Source organism: Engystomops pustulosus, chromosome 4 (assembly GCF_040894005.1).
Source record: "Engystomops pustulosus chromosome 4, aEngPut4.maternal, whole genome shotgun sequence".
NCBI lineage: Eukaryota > Metazoa > Chordata > Amphibia > Anura > Leptodactylidae > Engystomops > Engystomops pustulosus.
Genome location: NC_092414.1, coordinates 12,470,836 through 12,489,121, shown reverse-complemented (window position 1 = coordinate 12,489,121; position 18,286 = coordinate 12,470,836). Strand labels below are relative to the sequence as shown.

Here is an 18,286-nt window from a genome sequence, read left to right as displayed (position 1 = left end):
TTATATTCCTGTACATAGGGGGCAGTATTATAGTAGTTATATTCTTGTACATAGGGGGCAGTATTATACTAGTTATATTCCTGTACATAGGGGGCAGTAGTATAGTAGTTATATTCTTGTACATAGGGGGCAGTATTATAGTAGTTATATTCTTGTACACAGGGGGCAGTATTATAGTAGTTATATTCTTGTACACAGGGGGCAGTATTATAGTAGTTATTTTCCTGTACATAGGGGCAGTATTATAGTAGTTATATTCCTGCACATAGGGGGCAGTATTATAGTAGTTATATTTTTGTACATAGGGGGCAGTATTATAGTAGTTATATTTTTGTACATAGGGGGCAGTATTATAGTAGTTATATTCCTGTACATAAGGGGCAGTATTATAGTAGTTATATTCCTGTACATAGGGGGCAGTATTATAGTAGTTATATTCTTGTACATAGAGGACAGTATTATAGTAGATATATTCTTGTACATAGGGGGCAGTATTATAGTTGTTATATTCCTGTACATAGGGGGCAGTATTATAGTAGTTATATTCCTGTACATAGGGGGCAGTATTATAGTAGTTATATTCTTGTACATAGGGGGCAGTATTATAGTAGTTATATTCTTGTACATAGGGGGCAGTATTATAGTAGTTATATTCCTGTACATAGGGGGCAGTATTATAGTAGTTATATTCCTGTACATAGGGGGCAGTATTATAGTAGTTATATTCCTGTACATAGGGGACAGTATTATAGTTGTTATATTCCTGTACATAGGGGGCAGTATTACAGTACAGGCGGTCCCCTACTTAAGGACACCCGACTTACAGACAACCCATAGTTACAGACGGACCCCTCTGCCCACTGTGACCTCTGGTGTAGCTCTCTGGATGCTTTACTTTAGTCCCAGACTGCTTTAAGATGTCTATAATGAAGCTTTATTGATAATTCTTGGTCCAATTACACCAAAAATTTTGAAACTCCAATTGTCACTGGGGCAAAAGAAAAAAAATTGTCTAGAACTTCCATTATAAAATATACAGTTTCGACTTACATACAAATTCAACTTAACAAACCTCCAGACCCTATCTTGTATGTAACCCGGGGACTGCCTGTAGTTATATTCTTGTACATAGGGGGCAGTATTATAGTAGTTATATTCTTGTACATAGGGGGCAGTATTATAGTAGTTATATTCTTGTACATAGGGGGCAGTATTATAGTAGTTATATTCCTGTACATAGGGGACAGTATTATAGTAGTTATATTCTTGTACATAGGGGGCAGTATTATAGTAGTTATATTCTTGTACATAGGGGGTAGTATTATAGTAGTTATATTCCTGTACATAGGGGGCAGTATTATAGTAGTTATATTCTTGTACATAGGGGGCAGTATTATAGTAGTTATATTCCTGTACATAGGGGGCAGTATTATAGTAGTTATATTCCTGTACATAGGGGGCAGTATTATAGTAGTTATATTCTTGTACATAGGGGGCAGTATTATAGTAGTTATATTCTTGTACATAGGAGCAGTATTATAGTAGTTATATTCTTGTACATAGAGGGCAGTATTATAGTAGTTATATTCTTGTACATAGGGGGCAGTATTATAGTAGTTATATTCCTGTACATAGGGGACAGTATTATAATAGTTATATTCTTGTACATAGGGGGCAGTATTATAGTAGTTATATTCTTGTACATAGGGGCAGTATTATAGTAGTTATATTCTTGTACATAGGGGGCAGTATTATAGTAGTTATATTCTTGTACATAGGGGCAGTATTATAGTAGTTATATTCTTGTACATAGGGGGCAGTATTATAGTAGTTATATTCTTGTACATAGGGGCAGTATTATAGTAGTTATATTCTTGTACATAGAGGGCAGTATTATAGTAGTTATATTCCTGTACATAGGGGCCAGTATTATAGTAGTTATACTCTTGTACATAGGGGGCAGTATTATAGTAGTTATATTCCTGTACATAGGGGGTGGTATTATAGTAGTTATATTCTTGTACATAGGGGGCAGTATTATAGTAGTTATATTCCTGTACATAGGGGGCAGTATTGTAGTATATTCTTGAATATAAGGGATGAGTTGCGTTCATATATATATATTATTATACAGTGATGATTCTCTCCCTGCAGTCAGTACATACTTTCTATCACACATATGATGGATTCCGGGTGCTGATGATCTATCAGTAAGTGAGGGAGATTACATTTTAGTGGTAAGGGCTGAGCATTAATCCTCTTGTCCCCTTGCTCCACGTCTGGATGAATGAGCTGTTTGCGGTGGAGTCAGGCCTACGTGCCGGCACTAATTATTACCAGTGTTATATATGACGGCCCATAAAATCCAGATATAGACGTCCCAGAGGCCTCAGGGGGTGGAACCTTTGATAAAATATGGAACAAGTGATCAGCAAGCAGAGGCTCTCCTGCGGTGCATCGAAACTACAAACCCCATCATCATCATTGTCCTTCTGCTGTCTTCCAATAGCTGGAATAGTTGGTGACCAATGGTTTCCAGAATGACACACTGAAGCAGTTCTGCTCCTCTGCACAGAAACGCCGGCTCCTTTTGCCTTGTATTTGGATGTTTGCTCCAATTCTACTCATGTTTTCCTTCATTTCCCTTCGATCCCCCTAAGCCACACCCCCAATCACTCCCTGGCCACGCCCCAAATTTTAGCCATATTATAATAATAAAAATGATCTCAATAAAAAAAATATATATATTATCCTCATTGAGATTAGAACCCAGAACCTGCAGTGTCCATGTATAATAATGTCACAGCGCCTCAACCAACTGAGCTATAACCTCTGTAATTATCTAGGTGTAGAATTTTGGTAACTAAGAACTATGACTACTGTTACACTGTGACACAGATTTAAAGGGGTTATCCGGGTTTAATTTTTTTTTTTATGTCCGGGCTGGGGAAGGCTAGTTAAACATAATAAACATGGACTTACCTCCTCCGGTGCTGCCGATGTCCCGCGCCGCGGTCACTTCGATCCGTGCCCCTGTAAACAAACAGGGGCACGGAAGCCGCTCACAGGGAGCTTCCGGTCCGCGATGTGGACGGCTCCTCCCATGCGTCCCTATCTCTCAGCGTTGTAAGCGCTGGGAGATGGTGCGCATGGCCGGAAGCTCCCTGTGCGCCGGTGTAATGAAACCGGCGCACGGAGAAGACGGGCCGCGGCGCGGGACATCGGCAGCACCGGAGGAGGTAAGTACATGTTTATTGTGTTTAAATAGCCCTCCCCAGCCCCGCCATAAGAAATTTTTTAAACCCGGATAACCCCTTTAATGCCTTGGTATATAGAGAGGGATCTTCTCAGAGATTATTGTAATTATTGAGACTATTATTATTATGGAGATTATTATTATTATTATTGAGATGATTATTATTATTTTTACTATTATTAATAATCATCTCCATAATAATAAAAATAATAAAATTTATAATAATAATAATAATAATAATAATAGTCTCAATAATTACAATAATAATCTCTGAGAAGATCCCTCTCTATATATCAGTGCATTAGTCTGTATCACAGTGTAACACTGGCAGATAACATGTCTTAGTTACCAGAAATCTTCAGCTCTGTATCACGGGGCTTATAGCTCAGTTAGTTAAGCTCCTGTCTGCAGTACACAGGGTCCCAGGTTCGATTCTCAGCCTGGCCAAAACTTTATATAATTTAATTATACAAAGAGCTTGTGTCTGGGGAAGCCCTGGAGACCATATATGGACAGATGGTGATCTGAAGCTGATGACGTGGTCCCTGCTCTCTCCACTAAGCCGACACTTCTCTGAAAAGGATTCCCTGCCCGATGTCTGCTCTGGGGAACCCTAGGAGATGCAGTGACCATATATGGACAGATGCTGATCTGACCTGATGACGTGGTCCCTGCTCTCTCTGCTAAGCCGACACTTCTCTGAAAAGGATTCCCTGCCCGATGTCTGCTCTGGGGAACCCTAGGAGATGCAGTGACCATATATGGACAGATGCTGATCTGACCTGATGACGTGGTCCCTGCTCTGCGCTAAGCCCGACACTTCTCTGAAAAGGATTCCCTCCCGATGTCTGTAGAAGCCATTCTGTACTGTGAGTTCAGACTTTCAAAGTATTTACTATGCGGACACAGCGCCGGGACACAGCGGGACCTGGGGGGAGAAACCGTGACAATCTCATAGCTGCCCGTGACGCGGGGCAGAGGTACGAAAAACGGGAAAGTCCCGTCAAAATCGGGACGGTTGGGAGCTATGCTCTAACAATCTCACCTAGAGTGCTCTATGTTTCTATGCTCTAGTTTCCAGCTATGACTCCCCTAGACTCATAGGGCCACATGTATCACTCGTTTTTTCTGTTGTTTTTGCGCCTTTTCATTCAGGCGCACCGTTTTTGCGCCATTTTTGCGATTAAACGCCAAACTAGCCGCGCAGCAAAAATAACCAGCTTTCCCTCATCTATCTTACCAATCCAGATGTTTTGCTGCGCCTAATGATATTCATCACTTGCAACGTTTTCATTTAGGCGCAAAAACGGGCGCAAAAACACTCCAGCCCGAAGGTGGCGTTATCTGAGAAGAAAGCACTGAGCCCCTTTGCAGAACAGCTCATTTCTAGCAGCAAAGCTCAGCCAGACCCTGCAGACACTAGTACAGATAATACAGACATTAGATACATTACAGACACTAGAACAGATAATAGATACATTACAGACAGGAGCTGCAGCCTCTATTTACAGTTCATCAACTTCTATTTACAAAACATTCTGCAAACTCCTGAGCTCACAGCAAAGAGCTCAGAAGTTTGCAGATGTTTGCAGATACGACATACAAGTGTCCCCCATGTAATTCTGCACAGTATCACCAGTGTGTCTGAGGGGGATACTGTGCAGAATTACAGGGGTGCAGCAGGAGACCAGCACTGGGGGATCCCCTCCAGGAGAAGCCCCTGCTGAGGAGGTCACTGGGTGCAGGGTGTCACACACCTGGGTGCTGCTGTGAGTGTTATCTTCATTCTGGGCTGTGGGAGAAGCAGAGAGGAGCTTGTAGCAGGATCACATGTAAGTGCCCGAATCTAACATTGCGCCTAAACTGTTTTAAAGTAAAGTGATTAATAAGAGGCAGAAAATATACTTATCACAGATGGTTGTAGCTTGTGATAATTCTGGAAAAACAGTGCGCCTGAATTTAGGCGCAACTACTACACTTAGGCGCACAAAAGTGATAAATGTGGCCCATAGTCAGATAATTCCCATAACAGCCTTACCCATAGTGCTTCACGACAGTGTTGGAGAGACTTCCTAAGTTTTCGGCACATGACTGTATATGATGCCCCCGTGAGGTCTATTGGTCACGGTGTGTCCCCCATTAAACCCTTAGGTGGGTCCCTGTTACAGTCTCACCTAGCGTGCCCCATAACAGTTTTGGAGTGTTTTGGTCACAGTCTTTCCTAGAGTGCCTTATAACACTGTCAGGGAATTTCAGTAACAGTCTCACCTAGAAAGCCCCATAATAGCTTTGGAGAGTTCATGAAAACGTCTCATCTAGAGTGCTCAACTTGGTGATGAGTTGATCAGTGTCAGATTGTGGCTTTCATGCGACAGAAATCAGGGGGCGTGCCGTTGGACGATCCGATGGATTTGGATTAAGCGCAGGATATAACTTCCAAATTTTGTCGCAAGACAATGCACTTACATGCACCAGGAAGAAGAAGGTGAACTCCGGGGACCTGAGCGGGGAAGAGACACATGCAGGATATCGGACACACGATCGTAGTGACTCCCCGCACAGCGCATTATACACGGACAATGCACTTACATGCACCAGGAAGAAGAATGTGAACTCCGGGGACCTGAGCGGGGAAGCGACACATGCAGGATATCGGACACACGATCGTAGTGACTCCCCGCACAGCGCATTATACACAGACAATGCACTTACATGTACCAGGAAGAAGAAGGCGAACTCCGGGGACCTGAGCGGGGAAGCGACACATGCAGGATATCTGGTGCACGATCTTAGTGACTCCCCGCACAGCGCATTATACACAGACAATGCACTTACATGCACCAGGAAGAAGAAGGTGAACTCCGGGGACCTGAGCGGGGAAGCGACACATGCAGGATATCGGGCACATGATCTTAGTGACTCCCCGCACAGCACATTATACACGGACAATGCACTTACATGCACCAGGAAGAAGAAGGTGAACTCCGGGGACCTGAGCGGGGAAGCGACACATGCAGGATATCAGGCGCACGATCTTAGTGACTCCCCGCACAGCGTATTATACACGGACAATGCACTTACATGCACCAGGAAGAAGAAGGCGAACTCCGGGGACCTGAGCGGGGAAGCAACACATGCAGGATATCGGTGCAGGATCTTAGTGACTCCCAGCACAGCGCATTATACACGGACAATGCACTTACATGCACCAGGAAGAAGGTGAATTCCAGGGACCTGAGCAGGGAAGTGACACATGCAGGATATCGGGTGCAGGATCCTAGTGACTCCCAGCACAGGACATTATACACGGACAATGCACTTACATGCACCAGGAAGAAGGCGAACTCCGGGGACCTGAGCGGGGAAGCAACACATGCAGGATATCGGGCACATGATCTTAGTGACTCCCCGCACAGCGCATTATACACGGACAATGCACTTACATGCACCAGGAAGAAGGTGAATTCCAGGGACCTGAGCGGGGAAGCGACACATGCAGGATATCGGGTGCACGATCGTAGTGACTCCCCGCACAGCGCATTATACACAGACAATGCACTTACATGCACCAGGAAGAAGAAGGCGAACTCCAGGGACCTGAGCGGGGAAGCGACACATGCAGGATATCGGGTGCACGATCGTAGTGACTCCCCGCACAGCGCATTATACACAGACAATGCACTTACATGTACCAGGAAGAAGAAGGCGAACTCTGGGGACCTGAGCGAGGAAGCGACACATGCAGGATATCGGGTGCACAATCTTAGTGACTCCCCGCACAGCGCATTATACAAGGACAATGCACTTACATGCACCAGGAAGAAGAAGGTGAACTCCGGGGACCTGAGTGGGGAAGCGACACATGCAGGATATCGGTGCAGGATCTTAGTGACTCCCGCACAGCGCATTATACACAGACTATGCTGTATTACAATAAACCTTTTAAATATTGTTGACTGTGTAATTTTTCTTATTCTATAACACGAAATCCAAAGAACCTGTCACTCTTTGTAATACATTTTTGGCGTAGTCCGGCAGGATTTCTATTTATAGAATTAAGGAAAATGATCATGTGTAAAATGTTTAAGTGTATTCCGGGTTGGGAGCAGGCTCCTTACTCAATTTTAGGGAAGGAATGGACTAACACTACTGGATTAAGTGAAAACTGGAAGGAACAGTTAACTAATTGTAGCCCGGTAGATGTGAATCTTGTCAGTGAATTAGAACAGCCGCTGTTAACTCTACAGTCTCAGGAAACTATGCATAGATATCAGCAGCAGATGTTGGCTGACAAAGTGTTTCTGTATAACAATGTGTCAGAAGAGGCATTTGTAAGGGCAGCCCGATATAAGTACAGAAAGCGGTGAGGGAAGATAAAGAAGCACAGGGTGGCTTCGGCAGTTTTTTGTGTTGGGATTGATTGTAACCCTTCCCAACTTGATGCCTCAGTGTTCTTTTCTATGGATCAGGACAACTCAGGTGATTCAAAGGGGAATGATGATTGGGAAGATCCCTCTGATACAATCATAGACCCTCCGCAGTTAATTGCCAAACCAATTATCAGAAAAGATCATGCCCAAGCCACCAACTTGTTTAAGGAAGTGAAGGCACTGTTATCCGATTACAAGGCTCAGGAGAAAGAGGAGTTGTTTTGGGAAAATCCTTCCCAGGAGTTATATGACTGACAGATTAGCCAAGCCCACGGTGTGGAATGCCTGACCCCATGTAAATTTGCTAATTGATTAAAGACACAACAATTATTGAAATGTATTTGCATAAGTAGATACGGGGCGGAGGCTACACTTATTTATAGAAATCCAAGCAAACACTCTGGGCAAAAAGTGACTATTAATGGGCTTGGTATCAGAAAGTTATATGCACTTGAGTAAAAATCTGGCTAAAAATAGGGAATCTTCCTGTCAAACAGTATAATGTTTTATTGTAGTATTGTTAATTGTTCTAGTCCCAGTCCCTGAATATATTATAGATATAGATATTTTAAATTGGATGCAGTTGCAGCTGCATGACAGGACGTTTTCTTTTGAAGTAAAATTTGTGAAAGTTAATCCAGTTGTGATAGGAAAATTAAACATGAAACTTGTTGAAATCCCTAGAGCTACAAAAACAATCCATGTGAAGTAATACAGAATCCCAGGGGGAACTCAAGATATAATCCTGGGACAATCCAGCTTGAGTTTACGTGGTGTGCAGGTAAGTAATGAGGTAATGGATGTTGATTACGGAGGTGAAATTAGTTTGATTCTATGTAACACTGAGATAGAAGCATTGGGAATTTAGGAGGGAGAGAAGATAGCACAATTGCTAGTCTTGTCATACCAAAAATCACCCTAGCTAAAGGAGAGGCTCCTAAACTCCTGATTGTATAAGGTCCTGGAGGTTTTGGACACTCAGATGGAGCAAAGTATGTGTAAAACATCCCAAGGTCCTCCCACACCGGCTGAAGTAATTGCAAAAGGGACTGATAATGTGCTGGTTACCATGGCACCTGGTGCAACTCAGTATCAGTGCACCCCAGCCAATAAAGTGTACTAACGTGAGTAATTTCTATCTCCTATTAGGTTTGGATCCCGATAATCATCATCGGATGTCTTGTGCTGGTGCTATTGTGGACTTATTGCGAGCCCTATCAAGCCCCCAGCTGGTCCGAGAACAACCTAAGTCGAGGAGCAAGAGAGTGGGAGAGAGATCTATGGAGAATGAAGGAGAACATGTGGCTGTACCAGCTCGAGTACTGAATGTGACAGACTTTTGCCTAAAAAATGTATTACAAAGAGTGACAGGTTCTTTGGATTTCGTGTTATAGAATAAGAAAAACTACACAGTCAACAATATTTAAAAGGTTTATTGTAATACAAAAGTATATAAAGAGGTAAATATCAAAAGATTATACTCACAACACTGTCAACTTTCATTGATGAGCTCCGGCACACAAATCTTCACGGGCTTATCAACTTACAACTCTGTCCAGCATCATTGATGACCTTCCGGCAGGTCGGGGTCTTCACGGACTATCACCAAGCAGTAGAATGACAGGTAACATCAGGTCTTGAGGCGTCCCACAAGTACCCAAGCAGTATAGCATCAGTCACTAGCTAGCTCTCAATTCTCTCAAATCCCTACCGCTAGGTGATAGTACGGAAGTTTTATACCCCATGTCTGTGCGTCACCAAACTATATGTAAAAACATATGTATGCATATGTCTTCTCTCATTATTCTCCTAATGGTATAGTTTCCCATGAAAGTGGCCAGTTTTCATTGGAAAGCATCCCAGGAGATGAGCGCATCCCAAAAGATAGGCGCATCCCAGCAGGTGTGTAATGCCTAACAGAGTGCCAAATAAGGATAAGAATATGTCAAACTTAATGAGAATAAAAATGTCAAATATAATGAGGATCAAAATATGTTGATTTGGGTTCATTCCCAGTTGAAATAAGGTTACATGAACTGTCTTTTATCTCAAGAGCAGCCATGTTGTATCTTCGACTCCATTTTGGTTTTCCATTACACTATGCACTTACATGCACCAGGAAGAAGAAGGTGAACTCCAGGGACCTGAGCGGGGTAGCGACACATGCAGGATATCAGGCGCACAATCTTAGTGACTCCCAGCACAGCGCATTATACACAAACAATGCACTTACATGCACCAGGAAGAAGGAGAACTCCTGGGACCTGAGCAGGGAAACGACACATGCAGGATATCAGGCGCACAATCTTAGTGACTCCCAGCACAGCGCATTATACACAAACAATGCACTTACATGCACCAGGAAGAAGGAGAACTCCTGGGACCTGAGCAGGGAAACGACACATGCAGGATATCGGGTGCACGATCTTAGTGGCTCCCCGCACAGCGCATTATACACGGACAATGCACTTACATGCACCAGGAAGAAGAAGGTGAACTCCTGGGACCTGAGCAGGGAAACGACACATGCAGGATATCAGGCGCAGGATCTTAGTGACTCCCTGCACAGCGCATTATACACGAACAATGCACTTACATGCACCAGGAAGAAGGTGAACTCCTGGGACCTGAGCAGGGAAACGACACATGCAGGATATCGGGTGCACGATCTTAGTGGCTCCCCGCACAGCACATTATACACGGACAATGCACTTACATGCACCAGGAAGAAGAAGGTGAACTCCTGGGACCTGAGCAGGGAAACGACACATGCAGGATATCGGGCACACGATCTTAGTGACTCCCCGCACAGCGCATTATACACGGACAATGCACTTACATGCACCAGGAAGAAGAAGGTGAACTCCGGGGACCTGAGCGGAGAAGCGACACATGCAGGATATCGGGCACACGATCTTAGTGACTCCCCGCACAGCGCATTATGCACGGACAACGCACTTACATGCACCAGGAAGAAGAAGGTGAACTCCGGGGACCTGAGCGGGGAAGCGACACATGCAGGATATCAGGCGCACGATCTTAGTGACTCCCCGCACAGCGTATTATACACGGACAATGCACTTACATGCACCAGGAAGAAGAAGGCGAACTCCGGGGACCTGAGCGGGGAAGCAACACATGCAGGATATCGGTGCAGGATCTTAGTGACTCCCAGCACAGCGCATTATACACGGACAATGCACTTACATGCACCAGGAAGAAGGTGAATTCCAGGGACCTGAGCAGGGAAGTGACACATGCAGGATATCGGGTGCAGGATCCTAGTGACTCCCAGCACAGGACATTATACACGGACAATGCACTTACATGCACCAGGAAGAAGGCGAACTCCGGGGACCTGAGCGGGGAAGCAACACATGCAGGATATCGGGCACATGATCTTAGTGACTCCCCGCACAGCGCATTATACACGGACAATGCACTTACATGCACCAGGAAGAAGGTGAATTCCAGGGACCTGAGCGGGGAAGCGACACATGCAGGATATCGGGTGCACGATCGTAGTGACTCCCCGCACAGCGCATTATACACAGACAATGCACTTACATGCACCAGGAAGAAGAAGGCGAACTCCAGGGACCTGAGCGGGGAAGCGACACATGCAGGATATCGGGTGCACGATCGTAGTGACTCCCCGCACAGCGCATTATACACAGACAATGCACTTACATGTACCAGGAAGAAGAAGGCGAACTCCGGGGACCTGAGCGAGGAAGCGACACATGCAGGATATCGGGTGCACAATCTTAGTGACTCCCCGCACAGCGCATTATACAAGGACAATGCACTTACATGCACCAGGAAGAAGAAGGTGAACTCCGGGGACCTGAGCGGAGAAGCGACACATGCAGGATATCGGTGCAGGATCTTAGTGACTCCCGCACAGCGCATTATACACAGACTATGCTGTATTACAATAAACCTTTTAAATATTGTTGACTGTGTAATTTTTCTTATTCTATAACACGAAATCCAAAGAACCTGTCACTCTTTGTAATACATTTTTGGCGTAGTCCGGCAGGATTTCTATTTATAGAATTAAGGAAAATGATCATGTGTAAAATGTTTAAGTGTATTCCGGGTTGGGAGCAGGCTCCTTACTCAATTTTAGGGAAGGAATGGACTAACACTACTGGATTAAGTGAAAACTGGAAGGAACAGTTAACTAATTGTAGCCCGGTAGATGTGAATCTTGTCAGTGAATTAGAACAGCCGCTGTTAACTCTACAGTCTCAGGAAACTATGCATAGATATCAGCAGCAGATGTTGGCTGACAAAGTGTTTCTGTATAACAATGTGTCAGAAGAGGCATTTGTAAGGGCAGCCCGATATAAGTACAGAAAGCGGTGAGGGAAGATAAAGAAGCACAGGGTGGCTTCGGCAGTTTTTTGTGTTGGGATTGATTGTAACCCTTCCCAACTTGATGCCTCAGTGTTCTTTTCTATGGATCAGGACAACTCAGGTGATTCAAAGGGGAATGATGATTGGGAAGATCCCTCTGATACAATCATAGACCCTCCGCAGTTAATTGCCAAACCAATTATCAGAAAAGATCATGCCCAAGCCACCAACTTGTTTAAGGAAGTGAAGGCACTGTTATCCGATTACAAGGCTCAGGAGAAAGAGGAGTTGTTTTGGGAAAATCCTTCCCAGGAGTTATATGACTGACAGATTAGCCAAGCCCACGGTGTGGAATGCCTGACCCCATGTAAATTTGCTAATTGATTAAAGACACAACAATTATTGAAATGTATTTGCATAAGTAGATACGGGGCGGAGGCTACACTTATTTATAGAAATCCAAGCAAACACTCTGGGCAAAAAGTGACTATTACGGGGCTTGGTATCAGAAAGTTATATGCACTTGAGTAAAAATCTGGCTAAAAATAGGGAATCTTCCTGTCAAACAGTATAATGTTTTATTGTAGTATTGTTAATTGTTCTAGTCCCAGTCCCTGAATATATTATAGATATAGATATTTTAAATTGGATGCAGTTGCAGCTGCATGACAGGACGTTTTCTTTTGAAGTAAAATTTGTGAAAGTTAATCCAGTTGTGATAGGAAAATTAAACATGAAACTTGTTGAAATCCCTAGAGCTACAAAAACAATCCATGTGAAGTAATACAGAATCCCAGGGGGAACTCAAGATATAATCCTGGGACAATCCAGCTTGAGTTTACGTGGTGTGCAGGTAAGTAATGAGGTAATGGATGTTGATTACGGAGGTGAAATTAGTTTGATTCTATGTAACACTGAGATAGAAGCATTGGGAATTTAGGAGGGAGAGAAGATAGCACAATTGCTAGTCTTGTCATACCAAAAATCACCCTAGCTAAAGGAGAGGCTCCTAAACTCCTGATTGTATAAGGTCCTGGAGGTTTTGGACACTCAGATGGAGCAAAGTATGTGTAAAACATCCCAAGGTCCTCCCACACCGGCTGAAGTAATTGCAAAAGGGACTGATAATGTGCTGGTTACCATGGCACCTGGTGCAACTCAGTATCAGTGCACCCCAGCCAATAAAGTGTACTAACGTGAGTAATTTCTATCTCCTATTAGGTTTGGATCCCGATAATCATCATCGGATGTCTTGTGCTGGTGCTATTGTGGACTTATTGCGAGCCCTATCAAGCCCCCAGCTGGTCCGAGAACAACCTAAGTCGAGGAGCAAGAGAGTGGGAGAGAGATCTATGGAGAATGAAGGAGAACATGTGGCTGTACCAGCTCGAGTACTGAATGTGACAGACTTTTGCCTAAAAAATGTATTACAAAGAGTGACAGGTTCTTTGGATTTCGTGTTATAGAATAAGAAAAACTACACAGTCAACAATATTTAAAAGGTTTATTGTAATACAAAAGTATATAAAGAGGTAAATATCAAAAGATTATACTCACAACACTGTCAACTTTCATTGATGAGCTCCGGCACACAAAATCTTCACGGGCTTATCAACTTACAACTCTGTCCAGCATCATTGATGACCTTCCGGCAGGTCGGGGTCTTCACGGACTATCACCAAGCAGTAGAATGACAGGTAACATCAGGTCTTGAGGCGTCCCACAAGTACCCAAGCAGTATAGCATCAGTCACTAGCTAGCTCTCAATTCTCTCAAATCCCTACCGCTAGGTGATAGTACGGAAGTTTTATACCCCATGTCTGTGCGTCACCAAACTATATGTAAAAACATATGTATGCATATGTCTTCTCTCATTATTCTCCTAATGGTATAGTTTCCCATGAAAGTGGCCAGTTTTCATTGGAAAGCATCCCAGGAGATGAGCGCATCCCAAAAGATAGGCGCATCCCAGCAGGTGTGTAATGCCTAACAGAGTGCCAAATAAGGATAAGAATATGTCAAACTTAATGAGAATAAAAATGTCAAATATAATGAGGATCAAAATATGTTGATTTGGGTTCATTCCCAGTTGAAATAAGGTTACATGAACTGTCTTTTATCTCAAGAGCAGCCATGTTGTATCTTCGACTCCATTTTGGTTTTCCATTACACTATGCACTTACATGCACCAGGAAGAAGAAGGTGAACTCCAGGGACCTGAGCGGGGTAGCGACACATGCAGGATATCAGGCGCACAATCTTAGTGACTCCCAGCACAGCGCATTATACACAAACAATGCACTTACATGCACCAGGAAGAAGGAGAACTCCTGGGACCTGAGCAGGGAAACGACACATGCAGGATATCAGGCGCACAATCTTAGTGACTCCCAGCACAGCGCATTATACACAAACAATGCACTTACATGCACCAGGAAGAAGGAGAACTCCTGGGACCTGAGCAGGGAAACGACACATGCAGGATATCGGGTGCACGATCTTAGTGGCTCCCCGCACAGCGCATTATACACGGACAATGCACTTACATGCACCAGGAAGAAGAAGGTGAACTCCTGGGACCTGAGCAGGGAAACGACACATGCAGGATATCAGGCGCAGGATCTTAGTGACTCCCTGCACAGCGCATTATACACGAACAATGCACTTACATGCACCAGGAAGAAGGTGAACTCCTGGGACCTGAGCAGGGAAACGACACATGCAGGATATCGGGTGCACGATCTTAGTGGCTCCCCGCACAGCACATTATACACGGACAATGCACTTACATGCACCAGGAAGAAGAAGGTGAACTCCTGGGACCTGAGCAGGGAAACGACACATGCAGGATATCGGGCACACGATCTTAGTGACTCCCCGCACAGCGCATTATACACGGACAATGCACTTACATGCACCAGGAAGAAGAAGGTGAACTCCGGGGACCTGAGCGGAGAAGCGACACATGCAGGATATCGGGCACACGATCTTAGTGACTCCCCGCACAGCACATTATGCACGGACAACGCACTTTCGGTGAACTCCGTGGAGGGGTAAGTAAATGAGCCCCATCATCTACCCAGTAGTGAATAGGACTTCATGTAGACACAGCGTCGCGCTACATATCATGATGAGTGATGGCGGCGAGCAGGACTCGTGCCTATGACTGACCTTTTGTATGAAACAAAGAAAATTCATTTGAAATTCCATTTGTTCCGGAGTCTGAGTCATCACACGGATCATGCGGTGAATTTCCGGGGACAAGTCCATGTAACATGTTCCAGATGAGGAGCTATAACCCCGTATGTAAGTGTTTTATACCACAATCAAAGAATCTGATCATCCCCTCGATCCCTACGGTAACTGAGGCCTTCACCGGAAGAATCAACTTCTATGATCATCACAGGGAACCCATCAGCAGCTCTCACCATACAGACTGCAGCCAGTGCAGACCTTTATGTATGTTGTAGCTGCAGGACTGTGAAATATGGATTTATTTTTCAGAACTGTAGTGGGGGTTGTGTCCTCACACTGCTGTGCTCTCTGCAGCCGGTGTTAGCTATTGTCCCTGCATAGATGTATATAGCTTTGTGTATGTGGACTCTGAAATATGGATTCATATTCCAGGATTGTAGCTTCTCCAAGTTGGCTGTGGGCATGTCCTCACCCTGCTGTGTCCTTAGCTCTCTGTATTGAGCTGTAGACTGTGCTAGATATAAGCCCTGGATAGTGTTATCAAACTTTTGTGTATGTTGTTAGTGGCAGCAGGACTGTGAAAAATGCATTAATATTCCAGGATTATAAAATGGGATTGTGCCCTCACACTGCTGTGCTTCCTGCACAGTTTAGGTGACTAGCACTCCTCTAAGTTAAAACTGCAGCTGGCATTGAATACTACAGGGGAAGGGACATTGGATTCAATGCAGAGAGGTACAACCATGGAATATAAATCCATATTTCACAGTCCTGCTGCTACTAACAGCATGCACAAAAAGTGTAACAACTAACGTGGGCAACAGATTACAGAGCACAGCAGTATGACAGGCCCCCAGTACAATCCTGGAATCTAAATCCATATTTCACAGTCCTGCTGCTACTAACAACATACACAAAGGTATAATTACATAGCTATCCAGGGACAATACTTAACACTGGTGGTAGAGAGCACAGCAGTGTGAGGACACACACCATTACAATCTTAAAATATAGATCTATATTTCACAGTCCTGCTGCTACTAACAGCTTGCACAAAAGGTATAACAACTAACATTGGCAGTAGAGTACAGAGCACAGCAGTGTGAGGACAGGCCCGCAGTAAAACCCTGGAATATAAATCCATATTTCACAGTCCTGCTGCTACTAACAACACACAAAATGTCTGATTACACATCTCTCCAGGGCCAATACCTAATCTGGATAGTGAAACCTGCCAACAAATCCCTTTAAGCAACAATGTTCCATACACAAAGGTATGATTACACAACAATCCAAGGGCAATGCTTAACACTGGCGGAAACGAGCACAGAGCACAGCAGTGTGAGTACACACACCAGTACAATCTTAAAATATAAATCTACATTTCACAGTCCTGCTGCTAATAACAACACACAAAGGTCTGATTACACATCTCTCCAGGGCCAATACCTAATCTGGATAGTGAAACCCGCCAACAAATCCCTTTAAGAACTAATGTAGCTTCAAATTAAAGAGAGGAATGCGTCTGTCCGGGTCGTGCGGTGGCTTTCGGCGGCAGTGAATGGCGCTCATCCGTCTCAAGGACAGGCGCCGCTGTGTTTTCTTTAGCTTCTATTTAACTCGCATTCCTCTCGTACCAAGAATTATATCAATGGGATATCGAACAATGAGGGAATTCTGGGAAAACGACAAAGCGACGGTAACAATGTCCCATTGAAAGGCGGAGTGAATAACGGCGATGGTCTCCTAACAATGAGACGGATCAGGAGCAAGTGAGCAGTCACTCCGAAGGGCGGAGGAGATGGAAGCGAAAGCATCTGAGCGAGCAAAGACCTTTTATGGTCCGACAATGGCCAATCCAAGATGGTGATGTGTGGGTCAAATTGGGGGTCATTAACTAAGGGCCCGATTCGCAGTTTCCCGACGGGTTACCATAATATTTCCGATTTGCGCCGATTTCCCCTGAATTGCCCCGGGATTTTGGCGCACGCGATCGGATTGTGGCGCATCGGCGCTGGCATGCACGCGACGGAAATTGGGGGGCGTGACCGAACGAAAACCCGACGTCACGCACTTACCTTCACTAGGAATAGGCCGGTGAACTTGTGCGTGTTCCGATGCTTTTCAGCGCAGCAGCGACACCTGGTGGACGGCGGAGGAACTGCCTTAATGAACCCCGACCGGACCCGAATCCACCACAGACAACGCGCCGCTGGATCGCGAATGGACCGGGTAAGTAAATCTGCCCCATCATCTCCGGAACAACAGGTCTTGTGGAGTGGGTGCCATATACCATGGTTAGTACCTACCATCAATGGTCCACGAAGAACATGTTGTGAAGACGTAAATGGAAAGTTATCACAGAAGGCTCAATGTTGTGTGTAGGGTTCTAAGGCTGGACCGTCTGTGATGGTTATAAGTGGGTCATATTATCTCCAGAAGAGCAGATCTTCCATATTACATGGGTAGAACCTACCATCAATGGTCCATGAAGAACCTGCTGTGAGGACATAAATGGAAATTTCTTGCAGAAGGCTCAATGTTGTGTGTGGGGTTCTAGATACCTACCATCAATGGTCCATGAAGAACATGTTGTGAAGAAGTAAATGGAAAGTTATCACAGAAGGTTCAATGTTTCATGTGTGGTTCTAAGGCTGGACAGTCTGTGATGGTTATAAGTGGGTCATATTATCACCAGAAGAGCAGATCTTCCATATTACATGGGTAGAACCTACCATCAATGGTCCATGGAAGAACCTGCTGTGAGGACATAAATAGAAATTTCTTACAGAAGGCTCAATGTTGTGTGTGAGGTTCTAAATACTGCGCCTATCATCAATGGTCTATGGAAGAACATCTAAAGATGTATATGGAAAGTTATCACATAAGGTTCTATGTTGCAAGGTGGGGTTCTAAGGCTGGACAGTCTGTGATGGTGATGTGGGTCACATTATCTCCAGAAGAGGAGGTCCTGTGGGGTGGGTGCCATATAACATGGTAAGTACCTACCATCAATGGTCCACTAAGAACATGTTGTGAAGAT

The 18,286-nt window shown here is 44.5% G+C and overlaps 1 long non-coding RNA gene across 1 annotated transcript in view; it reads right to left on the bottom strand.

Annotated features, from left to right (window-relative positions):
* LOC140128856 (uncharacterized) overlaps window positions 1-17,705 on the bottom strand; it is a 77,260-nt gene extending 59,555 nt beyond the window's left edge. The window contains exon 1 of the long non-coding RNA XR_011855160.1: window positions 17,553-17,705. This is a non-coding gene — a long non-coding RNA (uncharacterized lncRNA). The remainder of the gene's footprint in view (window positions 1-17,552) is intronic.
* Window positions 17,706-18,286: the final 581 nt, after the last annotated feature.